Source organism: Chenopodium quinoa, unplaced genomic scaffold (genome assembly GCF_001683475.1).
Source record: "Chenopodium quinoa cultivar QQ74 unplaced genomic scaffold, ASM168347v1, whole genome shotgun sequence".
Taxonomy (NCBI): domain Eukaryota; kingdom Viridiplantae; phylum Streptophyta; class Magnoliopsida; order Caryophyllales; family Amaranthaceae; genus Chenopodium; species Chenopodium quinoa.
The window spans coordinates 4,734,617-4,746,325 of NW_018742329.1; the positions used below are offsets into that span (position 1 = coordinate 4,734,617).

Sequence of the window (11,709 nt, forward strand, 5' to 3'; positions counted from 1 at the left end):
GAGAACCAGCGTCAACCATTGAAACTACAAATTCAACTATAGAGTGTATGTCCTTTGCCGATAAACACCAATTTTCTATCCTATAAGGTCCGATGAAATCTATTATCTTTAGGTGAATCATGCAGAATAATAATAGCATGATTCGGGGACAGGATAGGATGGTGAAGTACAATTGTATCCGGATACTCCTGAAATCGACAAGAAGTAGCATAAGCCATATCCAAGTGCTCGAAAGTTGAGTCAAAATCAGAGCGATTATTTGTCCAAGTAAACTCTTGCCCTGAAAACGGAACTTCTAATAAACCCGACTGTAAACGCCAGTCCATAAATTCATGAAGACCAGGTGTAGAAGTAGAGCCACCCACTTTATTCGTTAAAAATTCCACCTGGTTAAAATTCCCTAGTAAAACCAAGTGCGAATTAGAGCACAAAACACCCAAAAGGGCAGACCAAATTTGAGGCTGATCAACGACATGGGGCGCTCCATACACAAACACCACATATCTTATTACGGAGCCTTTAAGTATTTTACATAAGATGAAATTGAAGTAATCAAAATAGAAACTATCTGAATCAAGGAAAACCACAACAAAACAAACCACCACTCAAACCAACTACATTTTACCACAAAATCCTGAACAAGGAACACTAAACAACTTTTTCCTTGCACCAATATCTATAGATACAATAGTTTTCAACAAAAACATAACATCTAAGCCACATAAGAGGACTAAAGATATAATGTACGGAACTTTAGGGGAGTTCGGCTGCCCAAGACCCCTACAGTTTAATGATCCAAACTTCTTCTCATAGTGGGTTTTCCAATAAGGGGAGGCACCAACACTTCAGCACAGTCATCTGAGGAAATAGAAGAAACATGAATTAATTCTATAATAGCATGACCAAGTCACTCTTTTGAAGGAAAATAGTAAAATCAGTTTGACGACATGCTAGCTCTGAATTCATCATACAAATTTGTGTCTAAAACATGTAGAAAATTCACTCTCCATGTTTTTATCTTCCTTTTCCCGATCCTGGTAGAGGATTAATCAGTCGTTGGACAATCACCCTAAAACCAAACAATATTTCTACCTAAACCAACCTAAGACAAGTCTAGGGTAAGTAGAGGATCGTATCCACAGGGAATGGGTAAGGACACCAAGAGTATGAAACGGTTGCAATCTAGTTCGGTCACAAATTGGGGGTTTTGATTAGACAACTACTATGGAGACAAACACTAGGGGGAAATGGGAATCGACACCAACCAAACCAACAGATCAAATCAATAGGCAAACATGAACACAAATTGGGTGATAGAGAGGGCACTCAACATTGCCTTCTTTCGAAGCCACAACACTAAGCATTCCTAAACAAAACTCAACTAACAAGATAGGCCAACAAAGTCTTAACAACGAGAAGTAGACTACTAACTCGGGTTTGTCTTTCGATCGGTCCAAGAAAGCATTAAGGCACAAACAATTGGGATTTCTCACCTATTTGTCACAACTAAGACTAGTACTACTACATCATTTAAACAAGGAACCATAATCAAGAGGAATTTAACATAATCATATAAGAGTGGGCTCACAACTAGACTCCATCTTTCAATGCTAGCATAGAAGTGAATGCATGAGCAATAAGTGGCCAACCAATTACACATGCAATTAACCAATCCCTTAACAATCAATCAATCATCAACCCAAAATGAACATGAAAGCACAAACATCAATCAAACCATGGCTTGGTTGGGTCTTCACCCAACCCCTGGCTAATTAACTACTCACTAAACATGGTGAAGAACATCATAACAAGTTCTAATTCTAGCATTAAATTAACAAGTTGAGAGAAGTAGTAGGAATAACGTAGATTGGACATGCAAAAACAATTAAACAAGATCAAACAGTTCAATGTAAATAAAAACTGAAATTAAAGAGTAAGAGATAGAGGAAAGAGATTACTTAAAATGCTTCAAAGTTGAGAAATTGTTGAATTCAAGAGAACAATCTTCAATTAATATACTACAATGATTGAGTTTGAGAAGATCTAAGATAATTAATGAGGGTTTAGAGAAACTAAGGGCCTAAGAAAACTAAAGGGAAAGAAGATCCCAAAATATGAAGTCAAGCGTCCTATTTATATGCCCAAAAATTACATCATAAAATCCGTAAAAAATCGGGATTTAGAACAGGAGGAGCGCCCACTCCTCTATATGGAGCGCCTGCTCCTTGGCTCTCAACGTGCCCGCTCCTAGTGCAGCAGTTTAGGGCAGAATGGAGATGATCAGGGAGGAGCGCCCGCTCCTTGAAGATTGCACACCCGCTCCTTAAAGTGCAGGCGGTAGGCAGATTGTGGTGGATCAGGAAGGAGCGCCCGCTCCTTGGGGTGCACGCCCGCTCCTGCTTTGCTTCGCTTCCAAAATAGTTTTTCATGCTTATGCTATATGAACACACACATAAAAAAGATTGGGGAAGCTAAAAGCAATAAATGTGAACGAAAAGAGTTAGAAAAAGGGATTGAAGTAGGGGAAAGAGTACAAAATTATGTTTAAAGTGCCATGATAAGTGGACAAATAAAATACTTATCAAATTCCCTCAAGCTAGCCAATTGCTTGTCCCTAAGTAATTCACTTGGCGCAAAACCAATAGATTAGTCTGCTCAAAGAAAAGCACATGTAAAGATAAAAGATTCCTTAAGCAATAAAACTCGAGCATGAGGTATATGCCTAAGATCAACTACGGTCATGACTAGCCAAGACCTAGCTAACCTTCCCGAATGTACTCAACTTTGGTCCATTCAACTTATCTTACTGCGTCCCCAACACAAAGTTCAAATTCCCCCTAATGTTAGTGTCTCATGACTCCTCGAAGGAGCCGCAAGAAAATTAGACAAAAGAAGGTTTAGAACACTGGACATCTCAATGATAAGTACCCTCTCCATATGCTTGTGAACCAACTCCCTCCACCGACAATGGCTTCAACTACTCTACTAATATTACAAAACTCAAGGATTACGACACAAAGTAAAGGCATAGAGAAAAGTAGAAGTGTTTTGAAATTAAAGTCAAGATAAGATATATAACACTAAGAACAAACCTAAAGAGGTTTCTAACTTTGACCCAAATTACTAACTATGAATAAACTTAAAACAAAAACGCACCCCCAAGCTTGTTTAATTGCTAGGGTGGTGGCTATTCATCACTTCTTTTATTTCTCTTTTTTTTTTCTTTCTTTTTTTTTATTTTTTCATTTTTCCAAACTTGGACATTTACATCACAAACTATTATTTACAATAAATTAAAGATTGAACTAAGAAAACAAGAATGATATGCCTGAACTTCATTTTTTTTTTGTGAATGAACAATACATAACAACCTTAATCAATCACTAAAAGTAGTTTAGGCCGCAATCTTAGGAGTTGGGACTCAAGTTCTCGATCTAGGTACTAAATCAAAGAGGATCCTTGCCACTCATTCAAAATGTAGTAGGCTTGAAAAATATTAAAACCTCACTTTTAGAAACAATGTGGGATCAAATATTACCTTTTGGGGTTCAAATTCCTTTGATATGGGCGACACCTTCTTACCACAATCCCAGACCTTAAGTCTCGTACATTCGGTAAGGTTATTCTCACACTAGCTTAAACTAGCCAATTCTATGTTCAACCAAGGATATCTAAACCATGTTCGAAATTTTATTACCAAAAGAAAGCAAATATCTATCACATGCAATCCGATATCATCAATGAGGACTAGTCTAAAAGCAATTTTTTTTAGAGGATTATAAACAAGAATACAAGGGAAGGAGTTACCATTGATCTTGATGTAGTAGTGTCTCTTATATACAAGATGGTAAAAGTGTAGTGATTAGTAGCAAATCAAACAAGGACTATTATGAGTGGATCATACACATAAGAGTTAAACAATCATATTCCACAATTCATAAATAAACCGTCATTTGCAAAACTAAGACAATTATATCACAAGCTCACTTGAATTCATTTTACCATCAAAGACACTAATCGAATCATCAAGCCAAATGACTACAAGAAAAGACAATATATACAAAGTCTAATCTAATTAAAGAACACATTTTTTTTTTGAATTGAGAGGGGGAGGGGAGAGAAGAGGTACTAGCTAAAGAATTTGGATTAAAAGAAGAGGAACTAGCTAAAGAAGATTGGAAAGGAGAGGAGAAGCTAACTAAAGAATTTGGATTTAGGGCTTTGGATATTTTAGGTTTTGGATTTTTGGGAAGGAGAAGAAGCTCATCAACAAATATCATCTCCAATGGGGAAGCACATAAACCAAACAAAGCTCATTAAAATGTCATTCAACCAATAATGACATATTCAAAACATCCAACCGCAATTAAATTGAATCATTCATTCAAAATTTGTTCTATACAAACAAATACGAGTTAAAAATCATAAAACCTTTCTAATTAATGTTGATTTAAAAAAAATTATGCTAAGATATACCAATATCATATTGATCTAAAATTCACATAAATCGTCGTCGTCATTTGGTTGATGGTATCTAGTAACATATGAAGTCCACCTTTCCCTAACCTTGTCGGTCACTTGTTGAGAATATGTAGGAGGAACTTGCTTAAAATACTATAAAACAATGTAAAATACATACATATTAGTTAATAATATACGACCTCAAAAAAAAAATACAGTAAATTATGACTACACTATTATCCAATGAATCAAGAATCCTAGTTGTCGACTACAGCTATAGACCCATAAGAGAAACAATTACAGATTTAGTGACGCAGTCTTCTGAATATAGTAAGAAAGTTGCTATGGCTAGATAAGTGTGACTCCAAGGTAGGACTCTGAGGTTTAAGCCGTTTAACAGCAAAGCAAATCAGATAAGTAAATAACAATTTACCCTAATATGTCATTCTTGTCATAATTCTTTGTTAAATATGAACAGAGTAACACCTATAATGTTTGTGAAGAACAGTTGAGGTTTAAGTCGTTTACTCCCAATATTATTTCTCTATTTACTTAAACTTAACATTCTGATCTTCAACAACATGATCAACAACATCGCAGCTCAATTTACTATTTCCGCCATAGATGGTATAAGGAAAACTTTACCAAATAAAATGTTTACAGTACATCCTTACAGGTTTACATGATAATCACATAAGAAAGACAAATATCATAGCCATCAGCACAAAGAGCTCAGGGACTTCAGTTTTAACTATAATTATAAGCTATGTAGTTAATTTGGCATGATTTGCAAAAGCCCAGTTTAACTGAATTTTAAATCCAAAAAACTAAGACATATACACAGAAAAATAAACAGTAGAAAGAGAAGGCCTACTTGCTTACAAGGCTCAAATGCACAAAATTGTCCTGGATCTCCTTCACCTGATCAAATAATAAGTTAGCATAATTCTCAATCAAATAAGTGGATACTCCAATACATTAAATAAAGAAAAGTTATCTGAAGTCAGATCAGATGTTCCACATACCTCAAGTCTCTTCTCCCAATCTTTACCATAGATGTTACTTAAGATTGGGCCAACCTTAACAATAAACTAAGGAAGCTCTTTGGAAAAAATCTACAATACTGGTAAAAAAAATAAAAATAATCACATCCTAAACAACAAATACAATTCACTTATATAAATGTCATATTCAAAATCATAGTGTGACAAAGTACTTCAACTTCACGGCTTTTAGTATCTGACACAAAGTAACTCCACTCTGATTACCACCTTCATTCTTATCACTTATAATTTCCTCACCCAATCTCTTATTGATGTAGATAGCAAAGGCAAACATATATCCCTCTAATTCCTGTGGCTGAAATCAGAGATGTGCAGAAACATAGGAAATTGAAAGTAAACATGAAAAACCAATAACTATCATTACTTGGACTCTTCATTTAGACTTAGTTGCCGAAGTACAATATTAGACAATATGAAATGAAGATGGACACTTCATTACTCCATTCAAGTAAAAAAATAAAAGACATAAGTCAGATACTTGGACATTAGACATGGACGAACCAAGTCCAACACAAGTACCCGAGTCCAATTAACATAGCTTATAAAGCCTACTCAAGATGAAAAGATACCGTTGTGCTTCCGATAGGCGACACATTATTCAACAAAATACTTTTGCTATCAATAAACAATTTCGAGGCGTCCGGAAACATCTTTTCATTCAACGAAAATTGGTTATGCAAAAAAGTTTAAGTATAGTGTTAAACCCCAAATCTTGCAACAAACTACAAATGAACACAAAAATTGAGATAAACTTCATTAAAATAATTTCTTTCTCGTGTAACACACAAAATTATCCCATTCATAAAAATAACTCGAAAACGACAACCCGTAGAAATTATGCTGACACAAAAATACCATGATTGCCATTTAATTATCACTCTAAAACCCTCAAATTTCACACAAGTTCACAAATTATACTTTAATCTAGGGTTTCATATTCAAATATCACTCTAAAAGGACTAAAACCCTCAAATTTCACACAAATTCACAAATTATTATTTATTCTAGGGCAAGAGGGGCTGCCCTGCAAGGAAGAAGAGGTCTAATTTCATAGTTCAATCCTAACACCAAAGTGTTGTGCATTACATTAGCAACCAAATTTGATTCAATTATAAAAAAAATCACATAATTTTAGAGATATGTGATTCAAAGAGGCAGAAAAGCAAGTCTATGACGGCTCTGAATCTTATTCAAAAGCAGATGTAATCACAAAATCCCAATATATTTGGTTTTTAAACGACACCCAATTCACAAAATGGGCTCAGCCATATCCCCATCAATTCTACCAATAGCATATATTACCACCACACAAAAGTATTGTATTGTTTACATATAGTTGCCCAAAAGTATTGTATTGTTTTTTGCTTCAAAAAGTGAAACCTCCATAGTAGCCGCTTACTGTTTAACAAAAGTCTATCAATTTCACTTTCAATTTACCCCAAATTAAGAAAAGTAAAGTGAAAGTGAAAATGAACGTGCAAAGTGAAAGTGAAATTGATGAGTGGGCTTCAATATTCTTTACATATAGTTGCCTTTGTTAATTTGGGTAAATTATTACTCCGTATATTTTTTCCTCCTAATTTTAAAAAAACAATTAATTAATACAATACAAAACGGTTTTTAAGATGACCGTTCTATTAACATACATAACGCCTCTTATATAAACACGTTCTATATTCCTCTGTAAAACGCCTATCTTTGATAACTGTTCTATATTTTGCGATCTTTAATCTACTTTTTGGTGTAGTGACACAAGGCCTAAATACTCCCCCAAGCTAGACATTTAGTTACCGCTTCACTGAAATAAAATAGGCAATGAAGTAACCTCCCCCAAGCTTGGGATTGGAACCATCCTTAGTGTCCCAAGAAGTGAAAGGGGCAATGAAACAGTAACTAGAATGTCTCGATCATCTAATCGTGTCGGCGCACCGGCAAATAGTGATAATTGTAGTTGAAATCTACATCACTAGAATCGGTTGGGTCGTCTACATAAGGAGGTAGATCATAGTTTGGGAAAGTGTGGTAGCGACCATAATCCGGCATACCTTGCTCACCCCTACCACCATAATAGCCGGGTGGGAACCCCTAATGGCCCCTTAAGGGGGGATCAAGCACCTTCGAAGATGAACTAGCACCACCAACCTCGGGGACGTATTAATAGCGCGGGCCTGGCCAATAAGGATAGGTGGGTTGACCATTGTGCCAACCTGGAACCGCCCCTTGTTGAACGGGTCGGTTGGAATAGTTGAGGTAAGGGAGAAAGTCTCCCCTCTCAACTTGATGTTGGTAGCTTCTCTCCGCTACAAAACTTTGATATTCATTTTGCTCAAGGATTCTTTGGTTGGTTAGATTTAATTGGTTGAAAGCATATTCTACATCAAAGATGGAAGAGAAGGATGAAGAACCATCTACCCTAGATCGGGGGATGGAGGATGTACTCGCACGATAGGGTATAGGTTCATCCTCGTCATCGCCGGCCATACCACATGGGGGCTGCTCATGTGGCACTTGCCACGTGGTCCCCACCGAGCTATTAACCGCCGGATTTGGGAGAGTGTAATAATTCTTCCCATTGACTTTCCAACTATAGCGAATATTACGGCCTAGAATTTCAATACGAAACTTCATATCATTAAGTGCCTTAAAGTCAAGCAAGGTGGGGCCATGAATCAGGGTCATTTGGTCTAGCATAGACCCAAACCCTAGTATCCTCGCTATAATTGAAATCATCCCCCCACATCTAATATCACCATTCATCTCTCCACTCTCCCTTAAATCCTCGCATATTCTAATGAACAAGTATCCCATGTTCACAAACCCTTCCACATTTCCTTCGAATCTTGAAGCTATAAAGAAGCATTTGATCTCCTCTTTAGTTAGCTTCCCTAAGTCTTGTTTATAGAAACAATAATAGCTCATGATTCTCATGAAGATTCGAAGGACGGGGTGGATGATGTGGCTAGCATGGCTAGACCGGGTTGTGAAATTGGGATACCCCGCAATGGTAATTCACCAAAGTTTCTCCTCATAGCTTGAGAAGTAAGTACCAATGGGGTCATAGACTTGGTTAAGGACGGGCCATTCAAAAATTTCATTCAATCTCGTTAAGGTTAGGGTCTTCTCGGTATTGAACATTAGAAATTTAATCTCACACTCTAATGGCTCCCCCTCGAGGTTTATGTGCTTCATAAAGACCGTTAAGAGGAATTCAAGAGTTAGGGACTTGTAAGTCTCCTCCCTATTGTTTAAGAAGCTTAGCCAACCGAAGTTTTCGGCTACCCTCCTAATTCCATCATCGACCCCTAGGAGCCGCATTGAATCTTGATGATAAAATTGGGTTGGGATGATTTTTATTTTTGAGAGTTCATTGAAAGACTTTTTGTATTTTTCCTTAAGATTAAGTGCTAGAAGCGGGTTAGGATTTTCTTGTTGTGAAGGGGATTAGGATATTTGAGGTTCACTAGTCTTTCTTTTCTTAATTCCTCCAATGAATTTCTTCATTTTTAGTTTAGAAAAGGCTATTTAGGAATATCACTCAACAACAAAAAACTCCACACCACCCTTAACTTCAAAACCCCTTAAAATTCCAAGTGTACCTGTTTCACAACACGACCAAAATATATCCAAACACACAATTTTTCAAATACAATTGTAGGGAATATTTCAAGCATTACCCCAAACTTGAACATTAAGCATGGTGGCGTCAAAAGGGAAGGAAGCTAGAGTAAAAGAGTCGCCAACAAGTGTTACGAACTTGTAAACCGTTCACAGGATGAAGGTTACACCCCTTAACGATCCAGGAGATCGTTAACTCCAGTAGGTCTGGAACCAAGACTGGAAGTTCGGGGATGAAGGTACAAATCTAACCTAAAAGAGATTGAACCTACCCTAATAATAGGACTCTACTTTATTCTTCTCGTATTCATGTGCGCTTTCTAACTAACATGCAATCAATACGTTTACCCTAAACCTATTTAATCTATGTTGGTTGAATATTAATGCATAAACAAAACTATTATTGGCGATCACTTGAATTATAATCAAATTAACCCTAAACAAGATTATTAATTATCTTATTAAGCGTGATTACAAGTACAAATTCCCTTTAAACATGCATAAAAGGCGTGATCAAGAAATAACATTGGCAATCAAGCAACATAATAATAAAAAAATAATCAAAATAATCATGTTAAAGCATAATATAAATAGCAAGATCCTAGGCATGATACTAACAAGATTAATAACAAACCCTAGCATGTCGCTAAATATTAAATATCAAAGCTTTAACCCTAACATGATACTAACATGATATTAGGAAAGAAAATATGAAGCATTCTTTTAATCATACTTGATATTAGGAATTTTTAGTTAACCCTAAACATGATACTAGGAAGCAATAAAACATCCTAACATGATACTAGGAATCAAAATAATAATCTAAACATGATTTCTATATCAAAATATCAATTAAAAAATTAAAGCACTTACTTGGATGCCTCGTATATGTTTCACGTCTAGGGTGAAGGCAACTTCGAATTATGCTAGGTGTGTCTAGATCTTGTGAATACAGAATTTTGTTGGTAAAAGGTTGGTTTAGAAAAGGGAGAGAGAGAGTATCAAGATTTTTTAGATGAGAGTTGGTAGTTAAAAACGGAGGTTTAAGGAGGCTATTTATAACGAAAATAAGCCGGAATATGATAAAAGAAGAATCAGAGTTTTAAGAAGAATAAAACACGACGCCCGCGCCGCAAATGCCTCGGTCGCCGCGCGACAGGTGCGGCGCTGCAGGCAGTTTTCCCACACGTTTTCTATTTTTTGATTAAATAAAGCATAAAAATCTGTACGAGGGGTAAAACTGTACGTAATTTCATTTAAAACACTTCTTTTATTCTAAATAAAACTCATAAATTTCAATTGTCAATGCTACTCATATTAGGATTCAAAAGAACCTTATAGAAGATTCTAGAAGACTATAATCAATCCTAATTGCATTAGGAATGATAACACATAATAGGCCCTCCTCTAGATCATTGGGCCGCATATAATGATCAAACCGGGCCCAGTTCAGTAATTTGGCCATAACTTCCTCATTATTCATCGGAATTGGACTTATAATATATCGTTGGAAAGGTCTTTTCAATTCCTATCCAACTAAACTAATATTGGACCCTTATAATAGACAAAACTAAAATGTAATGCACGTTTTTCATAAATAGGGTAAGAAAAGAAATATTTTCAAAAACAGAAAGAAGAGATATTTTAATAAAAACATCCTCATCACTAGACTTTTCACACTTTTGCTTTGTTCGATGATCAAATGACTTGAAAGGTATTCATCACTAGGTTAAGTTGTGGGAAGACACATTTGTGTGTCTACAACAATGTACTTCACAATTTCACAAAAATTAAAATCACAAATTCACAAAATTTAAGAAATTTTCAATTATAATTTAAACTATTCTAAAAATCATTCACAAATTTTTCTAAAAATTCTCCATAGACAACAATACTTTCTTAAATTCACCTAATAATCATGCAACTAGTCACACAATCTAAATGAAATAAACAAAAATTAAGAAATTTTAAAGAAGGAAGTTGAGTAGATTAGTGGATTATACCAAATAGAGTATGAAAATACTCTAAAATCCCCAAGACTACCCAAATTTTCCTCCTCCTTTTCATCAAGATTTCACCTTTTTCTCTTGTTCTTCAATGGAGAAATTGGGGGTTTTCAAATTTTTGACCAATTTTGCGAATATTTGTGATTTTAGAATGAGAATTTGTGAATTTTGAGTGAAGAAAGTGAAGTATTGATGAAGAATTTAAAGAGAGAAGGTAGAGAAGATGGGGTTTTAGAGTGAGAAAGAGGTGGGTAAGGATGAGAAAGAGTATGAATGAGGTGAAATGAGAGGTGAGAAGTGAAAGAGGGTAAAAAGAGATAAGGGGGAAATCCCTTTTTTTTACACGGCTGGGAACAGGAGCACCGCTCAAGTGGAGTGGAGCGCCCGCTCCTCCCTTTGGATATTATTACTTATTCTCTTTCGACAGTAGAAGTGGGCGTGCAAGGGTTGAGGAGTGCCCGCTCCTCTATTTGAAAGTCACTTCTGAGTTCTCTTCGTTAGTAGGAGCGGGCGTGCAAGGGTATCAAAGCGCCCGTTCCTTCCATTTGTATTGCCAATTGATC

General features: G+C 35.9%; 1 long non-coding RNA gene across 1 annotated transcript; it reads right to left on the reverse strand.

Annotated features, from left to right (window-relative positions):
- Nucleotides 1-1,985: 1,985 nt before the first annotated feature.
- Nucleotides 1,986-6,825, reverse strand: LOC110690688. The gene is made up of 3 exons (XR_002505140.1): nt 5,487-6,825; nt 5,336-5,382; nt 1,986-4,614 (listed from the first exon to the last, which is right to left on the reverse strand). It is a non-coding gene; the product is annotated as an uncharacterized LOC110690688 (long non-coding RNA).
- Nucleotides 6,826-11,709: the final 4,884 nt, after the last annotated feature.